This window comes from Schistocerca piceifrons, chromosome 9 (genome assembly GCF_021461385.2).
Source record: "Schistocerca piceifrons isolate TAMUIC-IGC-003096 chromosome 9, iqSchPice1.1, whole genome shotgun sequence".
NCBI classification, from domain to species: domain Eukaryota; kingdom Metazoa; phylum Arthropoda; class Insecta; order Orthoptera; family Acrididae; genus Schistocerca; species Schistocerca piceifrons.
The window spans coordinates 129,637,618-129,663,465 of NC_060146.1; the positions used below are offsets into that span (position 1 = coordinate 129,637,618).

Consider the following 25,848-nt stretch of genomic DNA (forward strand, 5'->3'; position numbering starts at 1 on the left):
ATATCTGGGATGCCTTACGATGTGCTGTTCAGAACAGATCTCCACCCCCTAGTACTCTTACGGATTTATGGACAGCTCTGCATGATTCATGGTGTTAGTTCCCTCCAGCACTACTTAAGACATTAGTCGAGACCTTGTCACGTCGTGATGCGGCACTTCTGCGTTCTCCTGGTTGCCCTGCAGAATATTAGGCAGGTGTACCAGTTTCTTTGGCTCTTCGTTGTATAACTACAGTAGTTACTACCCTAGACCCGTGGTCTAGGGGTAGCGTCTTTGATTCATAATCAAAACGTCTTCGGTCCCGGGTTCGATTCCCGCCACTGCCTAAATTTTGATAAATAATCAGCATTGGCGGCCGAAGACTTCCGGCATAAGAAGACAGCCTCATTCTGCCAACGGCCTTGTCAAAGAGGGCGGAGGAGCGGATAGAGGTTCAGGGCACTCTCTTGTCCTAGGGGTGGGAAATTGCCCCTAAAGGCGGAAGAATCAGCAATGATCAACGACATGAGGATGCAGAAGGCAATGGAAACCACTGCATTAAAGACACGTAACGTGTATCCACAGGACATGTGGCCTGTAATTGAAGAAGTGTCATGATGATCTCTCCATTGGCAAAAGTTTCCGGAATAGTCCCCCATTCGGATCTCCGGGAGGGGACTGCCAAGGGGGAGGTTACCATGAGAAAAAGATTGAATAATCAACGAAAGGATAACTATCTACGAGTCGGGGCGTGGAATGTCAGAAGCTTGAACGTGGTAGGGAAACTAGAAAATGTGAAAAGGGAAATGCAAAGGCTCAATCTAGATATAGTAGGGGTCAGTGAAGTGAAGTGGAAGGAAGACAAGGATTTCTGGTCAGATGAGTATCGAATAATATCAACAGCAGCAGAAAATGGTATAACAGGTGTAGGATTCGTTATGAATAGGAAGGTAGGGCAGAGGGTGTGTTACTATGACCAGTTCAGTGACCGGATTGTTCTAATCAGAATCGACAGCAGACCAACACCGACAACGATAGTTCTGGTATACATGCCGACGTCGCAAGCTGAAGATGAACAGATAGAGAAAGTGTATGAGGATATTGAAAGGGTAATGCAGTATGTAAAGGGGACGAAAATCTAATAGTCATGGGCGACTGGAATGCAGTTGTAGGGGAAGGAGTAGAAGAAAAGGTTACAGGACAATATGGGCTTGGGACGAGGAATGAAAGAGGAGAATGACTAATTGAGTTCTGTAACAAGTTTCAGCTAGTAATAGCGAATACCCTGTTCACGAATCACAAGAGGAGGAAGTATACTTGGAAAAGGCCGGGAGATACGGGAAGATTTCAATTAGATTACATCATGGTCAGACAGAGATTCCGAAATCAGATACTGGATTGTAAGGCGTACCCAGTAGCAGATATAGACTCAGATCACAATATAGTAGTGATGAAGAGTAGGCTGAAGTTCAAGACATTAGTCAGGAAAAATCAATACGCAAAGAAGTGGGATACGGAAGTACTAAGGAATGACGAGATACGTTTGAAGTTCTCTAACGCTATAGATACAGCAATAAGGAATAGCGCAGTAGGCAGTACAGTTGAAGAGGAATGGACATCTCTAAAAAGGGTTATCACAGAAGTTGGGAAGGAAAACATAGGTACAAAGAAGGTAGCTGCGAGGAAACCATGGGTAACAGAAGAAATACTTCAGTTGATTGATGAAAGGAGGAAGTACAAACATGTTCCGGGAAAATCAGGAATACAGAAATACAAGTCGCTGAGGAATGAAATAAATAGGAAGTGCAGGGAAGCTAAGACGAAATGGCTGCAGGAAAAATGTGAAGACATCGAAAAAGATATGATTGTCGGAAGTACAGACTCAGCATACAGGAAAGTCAAAACAACCTTTGGTGACATTAAAAGCAACGGTGGTAACGTTAAGAGTGCAACGGGAATTCCACTGTTAAATGCAGAGGAGAGAGCAGATAGGTGGAAAGAATACATTGAAAGCCTCTATGAGGGTGAAGATTTGTCTGATGTGATAGAAGAAGAAACAGGAGTCGATTTAGAAGAGATAGGGGATCCAGTATTAGAATCGGAATTTAAAAGAGCTTTGGAGGTCTTACGGTCAAATAAGGCAGAAGGGATAGATAACATTCCATCAGAATTTCTAAAATCATTGGGGGAAGTGGCAACAAAACGACTATTCACGTTGGTGTGTAGAATATATGAGTCTGGCGACATACCATCTGACTTCCGGAAAAGCATCAACCACACAATTCCGAAGACGGCAAAAGCTGACAAGTGCGAGAATTATCGCACAATCAGCTTAACAGCTCATGCATCGAAGCTGCTTACAACGATAATATACAGAAGAATGGAAAAGAAAATTGAGAATGCGCTAGGTGACGATCAGTTTGGCTTTAGGAAAAGTAAAGGGACGAGAGAGGCAATTCTGACGTTACGGCTAATAATGGAAGCAAGGCTAAAGAAAAATCAAGACACTTTCATAGGATTTGTCGACCAGGAAAAAGCGTTCGACAATATAAAATGGTGCAAGCTGTTCGAGATTCTGAAAAAAGTAGGGGTAAGCTATAGGGAGAGACGGGTCATGTACAATATGTACAACATCCAAGAGGGAATAATAAGAGTGGACGACCAAGAACGAAGAGCTCGTATTAAGAAGGGTGTAAGACAAGGCTGTAGCCTTTCGCCCCTACTCTTCAATCTGTACATCGAGGAAGCAATGATGGAAATAAAAGAAAGATTCAGGAGTGGAATTAAAATACAAGGTGAAAGGATATCAATGATACGATTCGCTGATGACATTGCTATCCTGAGTGAAAGTGAAGAAGAATTAAATGATCTGCTGAACAGAATGAACAGTCTAATGAGTACACAGTATGATTTGAGAGTAAATCGGAGAAAGACGAAGGTAATGAGAAGTAGTAGAAATGAGAACAGCGAGAAACTTAACATCAGGATTGATGGTCACGAAGTCAGTGAAGTTAAGGAATTCTGCTACCTAGGCGGTAAAATAACCAATGACGGACGGAGGAAGGAGGACATCAAAAGCAGACTCGCTATGGCAGAAAAGGCATTTCTGGCCAAGAGAAGTCTACTAATATCAAATACCGGCCTTAATTTGAGGAAGAAATTTCTGAGGATGTACGTCTGGAGTACAGCATTGTATGGTAGTGAAACATGGACTGTGGGAAAACCGGAACAGAAGAGAATCGAAGCATTTGAGATGTGGTGCTACAGACGAATGTTGAAAATTAGGTGGACTGATAAGGTAAGGAATGAGGAGGTTCTACGCAGAATCGGAGAGGAAAGGAATATGTGGAAAACACTGATAAGGAGAAGGGACAGGATGATAGGACATCTGCTAAGACATGAGGAAATGACTTCCATGGTACTAGAGGGAGCTGTAGAGGGCAAAAACTGTAGAGGAAGACAGAGATTGGAATACGTCAAGCAATTAATTGAGGACGTAGGTTGCAAGTGCTACTCTGAGATGAAGAGGTTAGCACAGGAAAGGAATTCGTGGCGGGCTGCATCAAACCAGTCAGTAGACTGATGACAAAAAAAAAAAAAAAAAATGTTACTACCAGCCATGTGGAGCACGTATTGCTCTCACCGCGGACTTCTAGTACTCAGCCACGCACAACTGATATCATCAAAGTATACTGGCCTGAAGATAACGTTGACGCAACGTCGAAACTGGTAGCCTTTGTATTATATTTACATGTGATCTTTGTTATACAACATATTACGCTGGATTAATTGCGTGTGTGCACCAATTCATTTTCTTTCCTTATGTCACTTATCGGTGTTTTATTGTTTGACAAGGGATGCCTTATGTATACGCCATATGTCACGTTTATGTGTTTTACTGTTTGAAAAGGGGTGCTTTTCACCCTGCCCTGCTATTCCGGCGGTTATTGGTATATCTATTTACACTATATTGCATTATGGTTATCGTAGACATTAGTTCGTCCGCCCATGACGTGACCGTCCTGACAGTGGTTTTATCTGTTCTTTATTGGCACAATCTCATTAATTTTACGCTCATGACAGCCATCACATTGCATCCTACACCGACCAACGACCGTAATGGCAATATAGCTCCTATTTTATAAAATTTCTGTAACATTCCATTACTGATATCACATATCAGACGTAACATTTTTGAAGTTATTTTGACGAGATGCCTTTCAATTAAAATTTTAATGGTAACAGGAACTCATGTGCATATCACTTAGTCATATCATGTACTGATCGACCTTCGTTGGGTCTCCCTGGCAACCTTAGAGCGACCAGGACGCTTTCCCCACAGGTAGCCTCTTTGGCCCTAGTGAGACAAGTAGGTAGCCATGGTCACTAGAGTGGCGTCCTTGGCATCATCTTTGCGTTGGTCGATAACAGTGCATGATAGAGGGCCACACTGTTTAGGTCGCAGTAATTACCTTTTTGCACTATATTTTACAAGCTATAAGATTTTAACGTGTTTTATAAGTCCTATAGATGGAAGTAATAACTTACAGGAACTACCACGTTACTTTCTTAAGCGGCAGAAATGCAACTTACGTGATTGGCTATCCATGACGTAATGTCGGAGATAGTGGGCGGGGCTTTATGTATTTAATTAGCGGCTGGTGTTCTTCACGTTGCAGTACACCACCAGCCACAAGCAAGAGGGTTGCCATGCGCCACCGCCTCCAGCAGACATTCATGGGATATCAGCGTTATTTACTTCTTTATGAATATATGATTTCGTCATTTATATGTTTATATCAATTCCTGTTTATTGTAGGCCCGAAGATGATCTGATGAAAAGATCGAAACCGGTCACCATTAAAAAATTTAAGTGCTCAAGACTGCTTCTAGTTTATTTATTTAAATACAACGTTTGCAAGGACAGAGGGTGTTATACGCAAATGCGCCAGAGCAGAGGAAGCATTTACAGCGTCCATTTTTAAATTCCCGCACGTGTGCTGTATGTTCGCCTTGGGTGTCACGAAGTGCCTTTCGCACCGAGGTGCAAGGCTTACCCTGCGGTTGCAGCGAGATTTACAACCAGTGAGGGAAGGACTTGGCTGACGCGTGACCCAGAAACAGTACTCTGTCCCCCACTCGTGTGTCTCGTCTGCTTCGCGCAGCCAGCGTTGGCCTCACCTGCGAGTCGCCGGCGGCCGTTCTCTCTTGCACGTATTGCGTGTGGTCCAGTTATCCATACTGGGTACCCGCTCTGCCGGAGTATGTTGCGATTAGACCATCTACGTTGACAAACAATACACTGCAAAAGAAATAAAAACTTTGAGGATTGCCGATGACGTTGTAATTCTGTCAGCGACAGCAAAAGACTTGGAAGAGCAGTTGAAGGGAATGGACAGCGTCTTCAGAGAGAGGAAAATATAAGATGAACATCAACAAAAGGAAAAGAAGAATAATGGAAAGTAGTCGAATTTTTCATGCGATGCTGAAGGAATTAGATTAGGAAGTGAGACACTTAAAGTAGTAGTTGAGTTCTACTATTTGGACAGCAAAGCAATATGCCGAAGTTAAGAGGATATAAAATGTAGGCTGCCAATGCCAAGAAAAGCGTTCGCTAAGAAAAGAAATTTTTTAACATCAAGCATAGATTTAACTGTTAGGAAGTCTTCTCTGAAAGTATTTGTATGTAGTGTAGGCATGTATGGAAGTGAAACACGGACGATTAACACTTCAGACAAGAAGAGAATAGCAGCTTGTTGTGCTATAGGAAAAAGCTGAAAATTAGATCGGTAGATTGCGGAACTAACGAGGAGATACTGAATAAAATTCGGGAGAAGAGGAATTTTTGGGTCAACCTGGCTAGAAGAACGGATCAGTTGAAAGGACACATACTGAGACATCAAGAGATCATCAATTCAGTACTGTGTAGTAGGGTAGTGTAGTATAGTAGAAAACATGGAGAGCAAAACTTGAATACAGTAAGCAGATTCAGAAGGATGTAGGTTGCAGCAGTTACTCGCAGATGAAGAGGCTCCACAGGATTCAGTAGCGTGGAGTTGCATCAAACCAGCCTTCGGACTGAAGATCATGACAACAACAATACAACAACAAGGCATGAAAGGTCGCTCCAGACATACAAATGAGTAGTAATTACAATTCATGACAAAAAAAGTAAAGCGCCGAGAAGACATGATCCGGCCGTTGTTAATTTAATTTCATTCACGTACATACTATTGGCGAGTATGTAAATGATTAAAGATGTAATTGTTTGCGACAGTTTGAATGACCACCAGGGTACACTAGTGTTTATCCGTGTCTACTGTTGTTACCAGGCCCGTTGCGGCACAGACACACACGAACAGTGTCAGATGTTGAGTGATCAAATGGTTCAAATGGCTCTGAGCGCTATGGGACTTAATATCTGAGGTCATCAGTCCCCTAGAACTTAAACATAACCAACCTAAGGACATCACACACATCCATGCCCGAGGCAGGATTCGAACCTGCTACCGTAGCAGTCGCGCGGTTCTGGACTGAAGCGCCTAGAACCGCGCGTACCACGGCCGGCGTTGAGTAATCACTTTCAAGGACAAGGAGATGCCGCGTAATCGTGTGAGACAGCGTTCTCAGCACAGTTTGAAAGGAGTCTTTTTGTGGGCTTCCATTTGGCCAGCTGGTCGAATCGTGCAATGTTCAGAGTTATGGGGTATTCGGTTGTGACGGTAGCCCGATGTTGAACTGCATGGGAATATGCGAGCGGGCATACTCGGCCACAAGGTTATCGTCGGTCACGTTTGACGACCACGAGGGTGTCCATCAGAGACGAGAGTACCGTCAGGGGTACTCCAGGGAAGTGTGGTGGGACGGCTCTTGTTCTCCGTACAGAAATATGATCTAGCCTACAGGGTGAGCGGCAATTTACGGCAGTATGCTGATGGCACTGTGGTGTATGGGAAGGCCTCGTTGTTGAGCGACTGTAGGAGGATACTAGGTGACTTTGACAACTTTCTAGTGTGTGTGATGAACGGCAGCTTGCTCTTAATGCAGAAAAATGTAAGTTAATGCGGATGTGTAGGAGAAAGAATCCTGTAACGTTCCAGAACAGAATTAGTAGGGTGACACTTGACACGGTCACAGAGATTAAATATGTAGGTGTAAAGTTGCAAAGCCGTATGAAATGGAATGAGCGCGTCAGTTTGGTTGGTGGGAAGATGAAAGGTCGACTTCGTTTTATTGGGCGAATTTTTCGGAAGGTGTAGCTGAGACGATGTAGAGAACGATAGTGCGACCCGTTCTTCAGTACTGTTAGAATGTTTGGGATCCCCACCAAGTCGGAGTAAGGGAAGACGTACAAGCAGTTCAGTGGTGTGCTGCTAGGTTTGTTACCGAACCCAAGTGGAAGAGAGATGCTTCCTGAACTAAAATGCGAATCCCTGGAGGGAAGAAGACGCAATTTAGAGGACCGCCATCTGAGGCCAGACGAGGCCTTTTCAGAAAGTTAGGTCCGATTGGTCGCAAAATGGAAACCACTGTGAAATTCAAAAATGTTTTATTTGGAACTGTTAGCTACACCTTCGAGCTACTTCTCTACATAGTCGCCGCTCCGATTTAGACACTTGTCGGAGTGTTGTACCAACTTTCCAATATCCTCGTCATAGAAGGCAGCCACCTGTGTTTCCTGCCAATTCTCTACAGGTGGTCTACAGGTCATTGTCTGTGCCAGAACGTTTTCTTCATAGCTAGCTGTTCATGTGAGGAGAGATGAAACTCGGGGAGAGTAAATTACGGGCTGTATTGTGGGTGATCAAACACGTCATCGAAAGCGCTGCAGGAGCATCTTAATTGCCCCTGCAGAGTGCGGCAGGGAATTGCCATGCAGAAGGAAACGTATGGCAGCTGTGTTGTGTGGGCTGCAGCACATCAGGCGAAATCCCACACCAGGTCCTCGTGCTCGGCGGGAGACACTATTGCTCTAGGCATCTTTAGTTGCTCACTGTGTGCTGAGAACTGAAAAGAGTGACGTGACGCGATCGACGGGCATACTAGAGACACTGCCCAACGTATCTGTGCAAAGCTTCATCGGATTTTCACTGTGCTTTCCATTTTGCACCCCATCGGAACTTACTTTCCTAGTAGCGCTCGTATATTTCTCGCGAGGACGACGAAGATAAGGTACGAAAAGTAAGAGCTCGTACAGACGTTTTTAGACAGGCGTTTTTCCCTCGCTCTATTTGTGAGTGGAATAGGAAAGGAAATGATTATCAGTGGTACATGGTACCCTCAGCCATGTATAGGTGGTGGCTTGCGGAGTATGTATGTAGATGTGGAGGATCGCCAGATTGCGTACCAAGCGAATCGTACCCCTTTCATGTCGGCGCTTATCATCCGAGAACAAGTAGTGGACTAGCTGAAACGTACTGTGTCAGCATGCAGCATCGATCAGAGACTGGTAGCAGCCGGACTAGAGGATTAGTGTCCGTTGTGTAGGCTGTGGTTAACATCACAACACAAATGGCTGCATCTTGAGTGCTGCCTTGACTGGGAAGCACTGGCTGCTGATCAACAGTGTCGCATTGTGTTCAGTGATAGACCGCGGCTCTGCACCATCCCAGGGGACCATCCTCGGCAAGTATGAGGGCGACCTGGGCAGAGGTTCCGTTCTTGCAGTGTTTCGGAGAGGCACAGTGGTGTTACTGCTGGTGTCACAGTTGTGTGAGCAGCGATCGGATGTATCATCAGGTCACGGCTAACAGTGATTGAGGGAACTTTGACGGTACAATGGGACATCAGGGACATCCCACATCTTCACGTGTTACCTGTCATGCGATAGTCTCATCGTGCCATTTTTGAACACGAAAATAATGGTCCACGCATGGTACGTGTCTGCATGAAATGGCTGCGCACTGTTGTGGTACACTCGTGGTCTGGTTGATCCCTAGATCTGTCGCTGACAGAAAATGTGCGGGACCAGCTCGTACGTCAACAGTTGCGGTCGACTTTGACTCAGGAGAGGATGCGATAGCATTACGACACCATTCGCAACCGTATCAGTGCAGGCATTCAGCCCACAGGGGCGAAATGTCACACTGATGAGTGGGCTAATACAGTCAAGATGATTGCAAATTTGACTCCATTACGTAATCACTTCATACACAACGGTAAGGAGGGGCACCACAAAGTGGTGCAGGAGCTGTCATCGTAGGAAAGCTGGACAGGAGTAGAAATAATTAGCGGATATGTAAATACAGTAATCAGAAGCTACACTCCTGGAAATGGAAAAAAGAACACATTGACACCGGTGTGTCAGACCCACCATACTTGCTCCGGACACTGCGAGAGGGCTGTACAAGCAATGATCACACGCACGGCACAGCGGACACACCAGGAACCGCGGTGTTGGCCGTCGAATGGCGCTAGCTGCGCAGCATTTGTGCACCGCCGCCGTCATTGTCAGCCAGTTTGCCGTGGCATACGGAGCTCCATCGCAGTCTTTAACACTGGTAGCATGCCGCGACAGCGTGGACGTGAACCGTATGTGCAGTTGACGGACTTTGAGCGAGGGCGTATAGTGGGCATGCGGGAGGCCGGGTGGACGTACCGCCGAATTGCTCAACACGTGGGGCGTGAGGTCTCCACAGTACATCGATGTTGTCGCCAGTGGTCGGCGGAAGGTGCACGTGCCCGTCGACCTGGGACCGGACCGCAGCGACGCACGGATGCACGCCAAGACCGTAGGATCCTACGCAGTGCCGTAGGGGACCGCACCGCCACTTCCCAGCAAATTAGGGACACTGTTGCTCCTGGGGTATCGGCGAGGACCATTCGCAACCGTCTCCATGAAGCTGGGCTACGGTCCCGCACACCGTTAGGCCGTCTTCCGCTCACGCCCCAACATCGTGCAGCCCGCCTCCAGTGGTGTCGCGACAGGCGTGAATGGAGGGACGAATGGAGACGTGTCGTCTTCAGCGATGAGAGTCGCTTCTGCCTTGGTGCCAATGATGGTCGTATGCGTGTTTGGCGCCGTGCAGGTGAGCGCCACAATCAGGACTGCATACGACCGAGGCACACAGGGCCAACACCCGGCATCATGGTGTGGGGAGCGATCTCCTACACTGGCCGTACACCACTGGTGATCGTCGAGGGGACACTGAATAGTGCACGGTACATCCAAACCGTCATCGAACCCATCGTTCTACCATTCCTAGACCGGCAAGGGAACTTGCTGTTCCAACAGGACAATGCACGACCGCATGTATCCCGTGCCACCCAACGTGCTCTAGAAGGTGTAAGTCAACTACCCTGGCCAGCAAGATCTTCGGATCTGTCCCCCATTGAGCATGTTTGGGACTGGATGAAGCGTCGTCTCACGCGGTCTGCACGTCCAGCACGAACGCTGGTCCAACTGAGGCGCCAGGTGGAAATGGCATGGCAGGCCGTTCCACAGGACTACATCCAGCATCTCTACGATCGTCTCCATGGGAGAATAGCAGCCTGCATTGCTGCGAAAGGTGGATATACACTGTACTAGTGCCGACATTGTGCATGCTCTGTTGCCTGTGTCTATGTGCCTGTGGTTCTGTCAGTGTGATCATGTGATGTATCTGACCCCAGGAATGTGTCAATAAAGTTTCCCCTTCCTGGGAAAATGAATTCACGGTGTTCTTATTTCAATTTCCAGGAGTGTGTATTTAACTTTTAGCTTCCTGTAAGTATTGTGGAGAAACTTCACAGTAGGACAAACAGCAGTAAAGTCCACCTAAAAAAAAAACAAAAAAAAAAAAAACTTATGAATGTCGTGCAGAGTAAGGCTCCGGCTACTAACGAACGAGCGACCTGTCAAACGCTGACTGAAGACTGTCGAAGACTGGAGCTTATACGGGGTCGTGTAGCTGCCGCTGGCCATCGTATATAGCGGCGGCAGAGGGCGCTCCTAATCGGAGCCGGTGAAGGCATGGCTCAGCGAGTACGCATCATTGGATCCACCAGGCCCCCGTGCGACCGCTATCGGTGTCTGTCAGAAACTTGCGCATCCCTTTTTCAGTGTTGCAGTCAGATGGTGAGTGAACACATGGCACAAAATTTTTATTCTAACCTCCCTGTGTAGAATAAACTGGGTGGACTTTGCTGTCGCTGGCCGCCCCAACCTTGTCCGTCTGCTGGTTCGCTGTCAGCCACTTGTGGCGTCGTGACCGGAAACCGCCCAGGCGGCGGGCGCTAGTACGTTAAACGCTGGGCCAACGGCTCCCGTGCCCTCCGTTCCCACGGCGCGTTTAAGGCCAGCACCTGCTACGACCGCCACAGCTCCGCCTGATCATTCAGGAAACACAGCCTAGGTAGAGTATAGAGTTTGCGGCCAGTCGCCCGACAGCCGTCATGTTTTTACCAGACAGTGCGCCACGTGCGTGTAGATACGGTAGCAAGGCAAACGTAGTCACCTACCGACTGTGACAACAGTAGGATGTCGTAAGTGAAACACAAGCAGCGACTGTAGCGTATTATTTCGCAACTGATCAAAAGAAACGCTCTTTCAATACGACATGCGTAATCTTGTTGTTGTTATGGTTTTTACTCCGAAGACTAGTTTGATGCAACTTCCTGGCAGATTAAAACTGTGTGCTGGACCGAGACTCGAACTCGGGACCTGTACCTTTCGCAGGAAAGTGTTCTACCAACTCAACTACCCAAACACGACTCACGACCCGTCCTCACAGCTTTCCTTCCGCCAGTACCTCGTCTCATACCTTCCAAACTTCACAGAAGCACTTGCCCGCGAAAGGCAAAGCTCCCAAGTTAGAGTCTCGTTCCGGCACACAGTTTTAATCTGCCTGTAAGTTTCATATGAACGCACACTCCCCTACAGAGTGAAAATTTCACTCAGGAAACATCCCCTCGGCTGTGGCAAAGCCATGTTTCCGCAATATCCTTTCTGCCAGGAGTCCTATTCTGCAAGTTTCGCGCAGGAGAGGTTCTGTGAAGTTTGGAAGTTATGAGACGAGGTACTGACATTAGTGAAGCTGTGAGGACGGGTCTCGAGTCGTGCTTGGGTAGTTGAGTTGGTAGAGCACTTGCCTGCGAAAGGCAAATGTCTCGAGTTCGGGTCTTAGTCCGGCAACCAGCAGGAAGTTTCACATCAGCGCACATTCCGCTACAGAGTGAAAATTTCATTCTGGTTTGATGCAGCTCTCCATACAACTCTATCCTGTGCAAACCTCTTCATCTCTGCGTAACTGCTCCAGCCTACGTCCTTTTGCACCTGTATCCATCTCTTGGTCTAGCGCTACAGATTTTACGCCCCAAACTTCCCTCCAGTACTACACGATGGTCTCTTGATGTCTCAGTATGCGTCTTATCAACCGATCCCTTCTTCCAGTCAGGTTGTGCCACAAATGTCTTGTTTCCCCAATTCTATTCAGTATCTCCTCATCAGTTACGCAATCTACCCATACAATCTTCGGCATTTTCCTGTAGGACCACATTTCAAAAGCTTCTATTCAGTTCTTCCCTAAACTGTTTATCGTCCATGATTCACTTCCATACATGCCTACACACCGTACTGATACATTCGGAACAGACATTCTAACACATAAATGTGTATATGTTGTTAAAAAATGTCTCTCTTCCGTAACACTTCTTGTACCATTGGCACTCTACATTTTATATCCTGTCTACTTCGGCCATCATTTATTTTAATGTCCAAATAAGAAAACTCATCTACTACTTTAAGTGTCTCGTTTCCTAATCTAATTCCCTCAGCACCACCTGATTTAATTTGATTACATTCCATTGTCCTTGTCTTGTTTTGGTTGGTCTTTAACTTACATCCTCCTTTCAGACACTGTCCATTATGTTCAACTGCTCTTCCATGTCCTTTGCTGTCTTTGACAATGTCATTAGCGAACCTCAAAGATTTTATGTTTCTTGTCCCTGATGCTTTATTGCTTCCCCAAATTTTTCTTTGGTTTCCTTTACTGCTTGCTCAATGTACAGTTTGAATAACATCGGCAAAAGCCTACAGCCCTCTCTCACTCCCTTCTCAACCACTTCTTCCCTTTCATGCCCGTCGCTTCTAATAACTGCCGTCAAGTTTCTGTGCAAATTGTGTATTACAACATGTACAGAAAAAATTCGGGAAGTGTAGAGGAGAGGTTTGTACCTGGGAACACTTTTCTAACTTTCGCCAAGCCTATAACAGAACTGTAATCTATTTTCTTATTTCAGTTTTCAATGATCCCATTCACTTTTTATGTGCTGCATTCTTTTTCTGAAATGAGTTCACAAGACTAAGGTTGCTGCATATTTGAAAACGTGTCACAAGTTACATGATCATGTACCTGGGAACAAATATTGTGTTGAAATATAAAAGCGTTGCAGTCAAGATACTTTCCTTAATAGTGCATTTAATCGCCTGTCTGTTACATTATTACTCTCCTACAGAGGAACAACGAGTGAGTGAAATAATGAAATAACGCAGAAGTTTCATCAAACACCAGTCACTAGTTAAATATTAGTTCAAAAAATGGTTCAAATGGCTCTGAGCACTATGAGACTTAATATCTGAGGTCATCAGTCCCCTAGACTTAGAACTACTTAAACCTAACTAACCTAATGACATGACATACATCCATGCCCGAGGCAGGATTCGAACCTGCGACCGTAGCAGCAGCGCGTTTCCAGACTGAAGCGCCTAGATCCGCACGGCCACAACAGCCGGCTTAAATATGAGGGGCGCTCAAATGAAATGGGGCGATACAACACTGTGGGTATAGTTGAAGTTCAAAAGTATCAACCAGAGGCCTGAGCACAGCTATTCCACTGTTTTACTAGCCGAAGGACTCCCGGTTCCCAGAATTCCTGTGGCAGTGACAAAAACCATTACTCCATTGTGTCCTACAGTTCGTCATCAGAGGTGAAGCGCTTTCCCTTGAGATTTTTTTTTCTTTTCTCTCTCTCTCTCTCTCTCTCTCTCTCTTTTGCGGCTCGAATACTTTGAAGTCTCAGTGTGACATGTCCGGGCTGTCGGGCGAATGCTCGCAGTACTTGAACTTGGCCATTACACTTCATATGACCTTGGGGACGTGTGGACGCGTTATCGTGGAGCACAATCGCTACCTCCGTGAGCTGCCCAGACCGTTTGCTCTTGATGTTCTTGCGTAGGCTACGAAGTGTCTCGCATCACACGTCACTGTCACTGGTTCGATGAGTATCGGACCTCGGACGTCGAGAAAGACGGCGTGCAACACCTTGCCTGATGACGTCACAGCTTTGAATTTTTTAGGGGGAGGTGACGATGCTTGCTTCACGTCCCTAAATGTCTCACTACGCTATCCCAAAGCGGCATAGGCAAAATTTCAATCGGTTTGGTTGTTACGACGTTTTGTAGCATTTCAATTTTAGCACACCTTATACATTTTGAAATTAAAGATATTGGAAAGTAACACAAATTTCCGTTTTCAAGGCAGGTAAAATTGCTTAGACATACATGAAACCCACTTAATTCGCGAATATCGTATGTTTCGTGGTAAAAAAACCTCGCTCTGTTTCAAGGTACAAGATGTGTGACGACCAACGAAGTACGCCTCAACTTTCCATAGGTTATATAACTAGTTAGAATTATATATTAATACCTTCAGCTGCTGACGGTCGTTGATATATATCAACGGGGCAGGTGAAAATGTGTACCCCGACCGGGACCCGAACCGGGGATCTCCTGCTTTCATGGCAGACGCTCTATCCATTAACAACATTTGCATATCAAGGCCCTATCCACAATTAGTATTTACAGTATTAACCGTTATACTTGTGACAACGGCCCCTTTACGTGCCGCTAACAACAACCAAAATAATAAATGAAATAGATAACCAAATATTTACAATGTCGGCTATCGCCTATCTCACTCAATTTTACACTTGCTGACAAGGTAAAGTTAATTTGATGTTATCTGACCTGAAGTGTACTATTAATTGTTCTGTTTACCCTTAGCATTCTACTACACTCAACTTCCGCAAGATTCTAGACTTCATGCAAGCTTAAGACAAAACGTCAATTTGATGAACATGTGATGGACGCGAGCAAACGTTAATCTATTACGATTTCACAAACACACGACCCAAAGGGTGGACTTATATTCAACTTTGGGCAGTAGGAAATCTTCTGCCTAAAACAATCCTCTCGTTGAATAGAATAGAGAAATCGCGCGTTAACGGGGTACAGACGGCCCTGATTTCAAATCCTGACATTTCCGTCACACTGCAAAGCTCGCGGGGCGAGGTTTGCTCACGTCGACCACTATACAGGTTTCTGAAAATAGGAAAACATGAGCGGCAGACACACTGTAGTATATACGAGTTACACAAATATATATAGAAAAGCAATACCTTAATATAAACATATTACAAGCTAACTAATGAACAGAATTAAGGAGCTTATACAGGCCTCTATCCGACCATAAAACACAATGTGACCTATATTTATCACGGCCACTTGCCTTCCATACACACAAGAAATTATTAAGAAACAACAACTACCACTAATTCGTAAAACCAGAAAATTCTAAATCTATAACTAAATTAAGAAATGACGTTCAAGCGAACCAGCTACCTTCAGCGTGCCACTAAGCACCAAATCCAAACTTACAAACGCGAGGCGCTATTTCTAGCCACTTTAGTAACATAATTTCATGGCCGTTCCAGAACATAACTCGCCTCGCCACCACTGCAGTGACTGTTTTGCTGGCCACTAGCACGAGCAACTGCAACAGTCAACAGTCCTTAAGTACGGAGTAATATTCACTATGTATAGAATGAGGAGCCCACCACGAAAACTTGACGATTAATTTTTTTTCTTCTTCATGTGAAATTCACTCGCCATCCATCCACATAGTTCTCGAGGTATTAGCAAATCCTGGTCGCCACTGGCCAGCCGTGTCAATACAACTTTAATACTTTCCGCCAGCGGCCCATGCTTCTTCGCTGCTCCAACTCAACTGGTCCTCATGGCATAAGGCGACGCAGTAATATTCACTATGTATAGAATGAGGAGCCCACCACGAAAACTTGACGATTAATTTTTTTCTTCTTCATGTGAAATTCGCTCGCCATCCATCCAATAGTTCTCGAGGTATTAGCAAATCCTGGTCGCCACTGGCCAGCCGTGTCAATACAACTTTAATACTTTCCGCCAGCGGCCCATGCTTCTTCGCTGCTCCAACTCAACTGGTCGCCAACTCCCCACAAGGACAACATCGAAAGCACGTCACGTGACAGATTGACTCGGCTCATGCGCGGACCCACTCTCCTCGACTTGCGCACGCGCACCACCATAAGTAGTCTGCCTCAAAGACGCAAAGAGAACAAGGCACAGGAACAACGATCAAAGATGGAAGTAAGAATCGATATCGCCTGGCGCCAGAAACCCACCGGCTCACCCTCCTGTCACCGATTTGCGCATTCCAGACTCCAGCTCGTTTCTTTTCGAATGCCCCTATATTGTGTGTGTGTGTGTGTGTGTGTGTGTGTGTGTGTGTGTGTGTGTGTGTGTGTGTGTGTCCATGGAACAGGAACCGCTGAATGACGATAGTCGAGCGGCTCCTGCTCAATGTACAGCTATTGTCCATCAATATTGCTGTAGGTCTGAAGATGACCATCTGGTAATCGAAGGCTGTCGCCTTCCAACAAATGTACCTAGCGATCTAAACTGTCGTAATAATTTTCAAATACGAACAAAATGTTTCAAAAAGATTCGCCCTATTTTAAAAGCCTATATCCGCTACATGAACGAAGAGAGAAAACTGACGAACTTAATCGTAGGGCTAGAGAATTCTTATTTTCAGAAGGACCACCTGACTTAACGTGAGCGTAAATCTGACATGCATGTGTGCCCTCCAGGTAAAGTCACGGTGACCACTGAGGCGAAGAGGCGGAAAGCTCGTTACCTTTCACAAATTTTAAATGTGCCGTCCACTGGATGCACGACGAACCTGTAGACGGTAGGCAAACTAGCCCCATAATGTTGCGACCACGTCTGGGGTTAACACATCCATTGCTCGTTGCTTACATGGTGTCGCAGCTTACCCAAAGTTGTTGGAAGGCGTGCTAGATAGAAACGGACGCAGAAAGAATCCCGTTCCGCAAGATTAGGCGGCCTTGGTGGCGTGCGATGCGAGATCCTTATGCCCTTTATGGCCGATTCGTCGCTGTAGCAGCACATTGATAAGAAATGCTCTTACGTGCAGGTGCAAATGAGCCGGTGGCGCCTCCTTACTAGACACATCTATATATATTTTGCTCCCTTCCTACATTACCCACGTTACCCTTGACGCGATGCGGCTTCTACCTCAGCATCCCTATAATACTGTTCGTAGCTTACTTGTGCACAATGTAGAGCGCTACTTCCGCAGTTGATCACGAACTGGTGAAACTTCCTAGAAGGGTGAACTACTTACTCTGTCACGTCTCCGTTACTTTCAGCTAGGATGTACTCTGCCACTGAGGAAGCCGCTTAGGCCTAGCGGAAGCAGCAACGGTCCGAGCGCAGAGCCCCGTGGGACGCGGCTAATATTGCGACTCTCCATTGTTTCGTGCAGCCGGAAGAACGGCCCTTTCCTCCGAAGAAACGCCACAGAACAGGCGGAGTGGAGGAGATAGCGGCGATAGTGCGGGACGTAGAACACAACGCCGGACAAGAGGCCATTGTGGCGTGAAACAATATCTTGCCCTACTGTGCGAGTCTCTCCGGGCACTGAGGGGTCTGTCCAGGTGGCACACTTAGCGTCTGGCGCCATCCGATTGACGGTGGTGTATGTACTCCACACCATTCCACATCATTTGTTTTTAGAAGCGCGATTTACAGCATTCGCATTTACCAACAGCCAAAGGTCTCAGCTGTACAAGTTTTCAAATGCTCATCGCTCGCTATACTGCCAATCTAGTCTCCATGTTATCCTCCTCTTTATTGTCCTCTTCTTCTTCTTCCTCTCGTCCTTCTTTTTTTTTCCTTCTTCTTTCTCTTCTTCTTCTCGTCCTCATTTTCTTTCTTTTTTTGTTTGCTTCAATCTTCCTTCTTTCTGTGTCTTTCTCCTTCTTCCTCTCCTCTTTCTCATCCATACCTTTACCATCATCCTATTCTCCTTCTCTTTCTCCCCGCTTCCTTCCTTTCTCCTCGACTTCTCCTTTCTCCTGCTCCACCTCTTGTCTCTGCTTCACTTCTTGTCTCTGCTGCTCCTTCTGCTCCACCTCTGTTTTCCGATCCATCTCTCCTCTTCTTTCTCCTATTTTTCGTTATCCTTCTCGTACTCTTCCTCTTTTTCATTTTCCTCTTCATCATCGGCTACGCAGCCTAGAGGCTCAGTTAGGATGGAGTGTACCAGGGTCGGAAATTCCGTGCTCAACAGTACAGGCTCGCCTAGCGTCCATGCGCTAAGGGATACTTCCATCGACGAGACACAGACCGTGCGTCCAGTGCGGACTGTGAAGTGTAACAGAAGCCTGCGTGCTTGTTAAGGAGCGAGGCCGGCCTGTTTAAATTGCAAATGAAGACCGGCAGAGTGCAGATTGTAATTATAGCTTGCCGAGTAGATACCTGCATATCATGTGAGGAAGGGAGCATCGCGTGATCTGTCCCACATCCAGGCGCCGGTTCGCAGGTTCATGCCGAGTTCCTCGACAAACGAGAACGATTTTTATATTTTTCCTCACAGTCACTTAGTGAACAAAATACGAGCTACCAACGGTTGGACCATATCTGTGACTCGCTTCAAGTCATCCTAGCAGACGTAACGTAAGAGCTCGTTCTTAGCGGAATAAAATTGTCTGATGTAATAATAATTTCAGGGGTACCCTAATGATGTGTGACGGAACCGTCGTTGCTTACAATATACACGAACCAGACATATTAATGTGACCACCTCATTTGTTCGTCGTCAACGCGCAATAACTACCTGCAGACGGCAGGTGGGAGCACTGACAGTGGAGGGTATATAAAGCGTGTCGAAGGGGGTGGCGACGCAGAAGACAATGCAGTCGTTATCACAGTACGGAAACCGAGCGATTTCTCTGACGTCCTGATCATTGGCTTTCGGATCAGAGGTGGATCATTTCCAAAACGACTAAGTTTGTGCCGCCATGGTTAAAGTGTACCATGGATGGCAAAATGGCGCCGTCCAAACCCGGTGGCAAGGCAACCTGGCTGCAGCACGGGCCATGGATGACAGGGGTGAACGGCGGCTGCAGAGATGTGTACGGGCGAACAGACGTGCAACTGTTGAGCAGCTCACAGTCCAAGTGAACCGAGCGACTGCCAACAGTCTCTCCTCAGCGTACGTATTGTTCCACGCCGTGTGTTCTAACATGCTTGCGCTCTTCGTGATGTTGTCGGACAAAGTGGTCGAATTGTTGCTGCTCAAACCTGCCTCACCCTCCCGACGCTTTCGGAGTTTTGACAGAAAACCTCTTCGTAACGCACAACACCTCTTTTGTAGCGTCTGCCACTGAAGTTCGGTGAGGGTATCTTTGTTGAGCTTACTAAATCGTCCTGTGCCAAAACATGTCGCTCTTCATCTATAGTCCGCAAACCACCTTACGATGTGTGGCGGAGGGTACTTAGTGCACCACTGCCAGTTGCGCCTTTTCCTGTTCCAGTCGCGAGTGGTTCGCAGGTAGAATTATTGCTGGTAAGCCTCTGGGTGGGGTCGGATCTCTATAATTTTACCGTTCATGGCCTTTTTGCGAGGTATGCTAGGGAAGGAACGTACGCTCTCGGAATTTTTCACAGTAAACGACGTCGTGATGTAAAACGCCCATCTTGCAGCGTCTGCCGGTGGAGTCGGCTGCTCATCTCCGTGACGTTTTCGCGGTAGCCAAATGAACCCGAAATGAAACGCGCTTTTCTCCTCTGGACCTTCTATATTTCCTCTATCAATCCTATCTGGTACGGAGCCCAGACTGAGGGACAATGATCAAGTAGGAAACTGTCCAAATTCAGCTTTCCGCTATTTCGGCATCAGCGATTTCGGGTCAGCTGCCCATCTTTAGCTCATTTGTTACAGGCTGGTTGGTTGACTCGAGGGGAGGGGCCCAAACAGCAAGGTCATCGCTCCAATCTCTGGAACCACGCGACCGCTACGGTCGCAGGTTCGAATCCTGCCTCGGGCATGCATGTGTCTGATGTCCTTAGGTTAGATAGGTTTAAGTAGTTCTAAGTTCTAGGGGACTGATGACCTCGGATGTTAAGTCCCATAGTGCTTAGAGCCATTTGAACCATTTTGAACCATCGCTCCAATCGGATTACGGAAGGATGTGGAAGAAAGTTGGCCGCGCCCTTTCAAATGAACCATCCCGGCATTTGTCTGAAGCGATTTAGGGAAATTACGAGAAACCTAAATCAGGATGACCGAACGCTGGTTTTAATGTATCTAATATTGACCTGAAAGTTGACTGTTAATACTTAAGAATCTTCGAAACCGTTTTTTTACTAAAAAAAAAAGATCTTCACAGTGAATGGTGACTATTCAAGCCGCTTTCATGTTATATAGTCCTTTATCGGGAACACTATCGGTTCCGCACCGTTACAAGTGCATCCTCGGCTGATGCTATGATTACCCCTCAAAGAAGCCGGAAGCTATGATGTCCCGTAGTTCATTGTAAACCGAAAATATTAATCCATTATAGACTGTTGTCAACAGTAAAACTGGCATTAAGCACCAGTAGGTGAATGTCAAACCGGACGCATGGGGTGATAAGACAATTAAGCAAATGTGGAAACGGCGAAAGTTTATTATCCCAATGCTACGGACTTGTAACTGCTGGTGTTGCTCAAGAAGCTCATACTGGCAAACATTTATCCCGAGTTTGATGCCATAAATCATGTGATTCCCGAGGGTTGTTTGCAGAGACGAATTCATTAAAGGATAAAATAGGTAAAAGCATTCCTATAATAGGTGTTTGTTCCGGTGGACGTAGAAGGTACGAGATTTATTCGCGGCACATCTGTTGTAGGTTGGGTGTAACTGTTACAGTTATGACAGAGATCCTTAAGTTCCATATTCGACAGGTTACTCTGTAACTATAACAGATAATATAAAGATGGGCAGCTGGCCCGAAACCAGTCATGTAGAAACAGAGGAAAGCGATCTGGCGACCGAATTCGAACAGTTTTGTATGGGTAATGATCGTGGACACACCCTGAGGACGAATACGTCGTTTTGAAAAAAATAATCAAGTATTGGAAGAATGAGAGTTTAGCAAGATACCTCCTTTGTGCGACGGCTATATTTTCAGAGGATTCTTCCAATGAATCTATGCCTGGCGCCTGCTTTAGCGGTGACAACTTTTATGCGGTCGTTCTACTTTATGTCAATCCATAAGCACGCTCCTAGGTGTTTTATGGATGTGACTGCTTTCAGTGATTGTTTTTCAAAAGTGTAGTCCTAAAATAATGTGTCTGTCTACCTATTTATGAGCAATATCTCACATTTGTTTATCTTGAGGATCAATTACCAATCACTGCAACATTCGTCGATTGCCAATTGACCCTCAATATAAACATGTACGTGTCTGGCGTAAACAGGCAGAAAGTCCCATTCCTTGGACCTTCCCTATTGTTGGATGTCCTCTTGAGGACATCCAACAACTCTATCGATCAATGCCAAATTTTTCTTTCAGAGACGTGCACTCTGACTAGATCGCACCAGTTTTAGTTACAGTTTTTTTTATTTTATTTTGCAGTATAGTTTTTCTTAGAGAGGTTATTTTTTTCGATTCCTTGTTCCCCTCGAAACTGAGCCCTCACAAATTTGCAGGTACGTAGGTGGGGCGAAACAGCTGCTGAGCACATTATTACGTTTTCGGCAGTCCACCTGTGTTTCCCTGAGCCTCCCCTCCTTCTCCCACAATATACCCCCTCTCCAGGCCCTCCCCCTCCCCCACTACATGCACGCAGTCCTCAACGGAGTTCATTTCCAGCGCCTTCCGGTCCCATTCAGTTTCCGCCGCGCCTCCGCCACGCGCCCCGTCAGTTTTTTCGCCGTTCCTGTGTCTAACGATTCCCACTTGTTGAGTGCCGCGTTCGTGTGCCTGTGCCAGACTTCTGCTTGTGCTTTTTCAGCCTCTTACGCGAAGGTCCGCGCAGTGTACTGTAACCTCCAGTGTATAACAATTATGCCAGGCTGCAGTATAGGGCAGTATCCCTCGTGAGTGTGTGAGAATTAGTGGTGCACAAGTGAATAATTCCGTCAGTGGCGCCCTTTCTGATTGTCGACAGGTCCTCCGAAGAAACACACCCCGTAGTGTGCGAGTAGCAACAATACCGGGTTGTTAAGCGTGTCTGTCTGCGGAAAGGTCAGTATGTTCAGGTCTCACGCAGTAGCCTATTATGACACGAAAAAGCTTTGCGGTGATATTTTAGACTTTTCATTTAGAGAATATATCGGGACACGCGTAGCATTCCAAAGAGGCAACGTCCTATACACAATCAGAAACGGATCTTCTCGCAGATTACAAATGCGAGCATACTGGCAGCTGCCAAAAACGTAGGAACAATTAGCGCAATTTCTTTCCATTAATTAACCGAGTTGTCGTTTCCATTTTATGCTGAGTATTTCGCCGACCGAGTCAGTCCTCGTTTTCATGTGCAGCGAGCCGTGCCGGATAACCATATAAACTGAAGTACAGGTTTGATTTAAACAAGACTTAGGCTCCGGCACTCGATTTACCAATATTTCGCCGGGAATCTCATCTTTGAAAAGTGGAAAACGTTGGGAGAATGTGCGCATCGCGGAATGACAGTGCGGCCTCTGAAAGTTGAATGAGTGTCAAAGGTCGTAAGGGGTCATGGGGATTCGATCTCTGCTATAAATAGCGCAGCGCACAGACGAGATTTCAGAGTTCTGTTGTGGTCCAGTCGGTTAGTTCTCAAAACAAACACACTTCGCAGCACGTGAAGAAGATATCTGGGTCGGTCGTAGAAATATTCAAATCCTTTTGCATATACTGCTGCATCATATAAAATACTTAAAATTGTAAAATGCTAACATTACTGATGTTTCAGCGATGACTTTCCAATATTTTATTTTACTTGATGGTGCGCCAATACACCGAGAAGGATTGTAATTAAACTGGGGCTGTCCACATAATTTGAGGCTGAACTTGTCAAGTAAACGTTCGGACAAGGGTGTTCCGTACTTCATTTGATAGAAACGGAACCCATATGCGATCACTCTCTCGCGGCAGAGGTTCGAGTCCTCCCTCGGGCATGGGTGCGTGTGTTTGTCCTTAGGATAATTTAGGTTAAGTAGTGTGTAAGCTTAGGGACTGATGACCTTAACAGTTAAGTCCCATAAGATTTCACACACATTTGAACATTTCGCTCTCTTGTCCGTCTGTCTATGCAATTGTTAAAAACCCTTTTTCTCACGAACGGGTAGACAAACACAGTTGAAATTAATGTCACGTACTATGGTTTCCGGTTCCTTAGTGGCGTTAAAAACTGAAGCTCTAAATCAGTACAATCAAAATATTTGACCATTTGTGTCATTATTTGATATTCGAAAACTCGCTCATCCATACCTGCAGGGCTCTTCCCGGTTGTCTAGAATCGTGAAATTTGGCCAGAAGCAAGGTTTCACAGTGCAGCCAAAAGAAAAAAAAATCCGAAAATTGTTAATTTGTAATCATATTACACGAAAAATATTTTTATTTCATTTATTATGTCTGTCTTTCCGTCTGTTACGACACCGTTTTCTCAGGAATGGGTTGATGTATCAAGTGCCTTGGCGGTGTAAAAAAATTTAAGCTTCATCATCATTGCAGTCAAAAGATACGGGCATTTATGTAACATATTTTTGTATCTTGTCATTATCGATAACCGGCAAAAATCGTCGAAATTTTCGATTCATAGAATGGATAAATTATCTATATGCATAATTACGTTCTACAGAACACTTGATGCGTGAGTCCTATTCACATCCAATTTTTTTCTAATCTGTTTGAAAGGACAGTCAGTTTAAGTGAATGCAATACTGAACCCGATATAGTAAAACAAATAACAAAAGTCAGCACTTAAAAGCAAAGGTAGACATTATTTTGCATAATAAATTAATAAGTGGACGAGGAGTGTAAATGATCAAAGCTAAGATCAGAATCAGGAATTTTCTTGAATTAACGTACAGTGGGAAAGCATCTCAACAGATTGCTCGTTCTTCCATTAGAATAAAACTGCGATACTAGGCTTCCGTTCTAACAGTCAACTTCGACGTAAATAACGGCATAAGGAAAGAACAGTTCACCATAAATACTCAGTATCGTGTGTGTGTGTGTGTGTGTGTGTGTGTGTGTGTGTGTGGTGTAAGATGTACTGTGGCACCTGTTCGTACGACTGACGGACAGATCTGTTGTGTTTCCTTTAGAGAGCATTATAACGTATGCATAAAACAGCTTTTGGTTCTCATTTTTAAAAAAATGCAGAAAAATAAGGATGCATACATCAACATTTGGATGTCTGTCGTCATGTAACTAAAGGCTCCCGTATGGTAACACTAGAAGAGCTACAAATTTTTACTAATTTTTTAAGAAAACCTTTCCTAAGTATTTTCTAATTTGTTACGACATCTCTTCTTCCCGATATTTGCCGTTTTCCGTTGTTGAAGTTCCTTTTTCTGCCGGTTCGCACTTACCTACTAGTAGCCTTATTTATCAGTCCTATCATACTGTTCCCGTTTAGTGTAGATACCCTTTCGACCACTAGCTACACCACTTCGCTACTCAGCGAATGCGTCGTCTGCCCTGCCTGGCTTCGCAACGACAGTGGTTATGGACGATTTTTACTAATTTTCACTTTGGGAAGGCTTCACTAACTATTTTTAATCTAAAATTTGCGATTAAAGCATTGTGAACCGTATACCATTACGTAATTAACTGTAGCATTCAGAGTGCAGATATTGTTTCCTTCGTGAGCTCCGCTTTTGGCCTGTCGAGCTGACGCATACTCAGGTGCGTATGATAGTGTATATAGGGTGTAGACATAATTGTTTACAACATATCACATTCATGTAGATGATGTCGAGACGAACAATCGAGAAATTACCTGAAGCTGGCCTACAAAAACAACCTAAGCTACAGTGCATGCGCGTCGCGCTAGGTTTTCAATATCCTATCGCTCTCTTCGTGCGCACTGGAAGTCTTGGAGAAAAAAAATGAATGGGACGTATTTTTAGGAAATTTAATGTGTTTTACGGTTGAACTGTGATACGTTTTCGCTAAATGCCGCGGTTTTCTAGTTATTCAAGAGAAACTTACAAAATTGATCTTCATACGTACCTCCTGCCCCACAATCGTATCCGACCGGTCAGGATTTTTAGAATGTTGTTCAAGGCACTGCCTCCAACATCTGTACAAAAATTTGTAATTACGCAAATTACTTTCCATATTCGACCGTTTTTGTTCTTGTCTGAGCAACTACGCCACCTCGCTTAGCCGTACACTTACAAATTGTAAAATTGACGTTTTTGTAAATTTTACCTCACATTCTGCGAATTTAAACACCATTCAATTAATTTTTTTTTTTTTCCAGCCCTTCTTACTACGATGCTACTGTGCTTCAATGGTTGAGTTTAGAGCGAATTGTAAACGTAATCGTCTTTTAGTAACATTTACAAAAGTCTTTTTTCTTTCATTTATCTCTGGTGAAATTTTAAATCAGTTATACTACCGAAATAACCAACTAAGCCAGTGAGATGTAAATAATTTAGTAGCAAATTTTTGTACAATTATTGGAGGACCAGTTTTCAAGGTTCAGTTCTTGACAGTTTGTGTGTATCCAGTGTTGTCTGTTCTTCCTACCAGTGAGTGTCTTCTGTCCACATAAGGGAAAAAGAAACA

General features: G+C 45.2%; 1 protein-coding gene across 3 annotated transcripts in view; it reads left to right on the top strand.

Annotated features, from left to right (window-relative positions):
- Positions 1-25,848, top strand: part of LOC124717040 — an 859,980-nt gene that overhangs the window by 585,247 nt on the left and 248,885 nt on the right. The window lies entirely within an intron of this gene.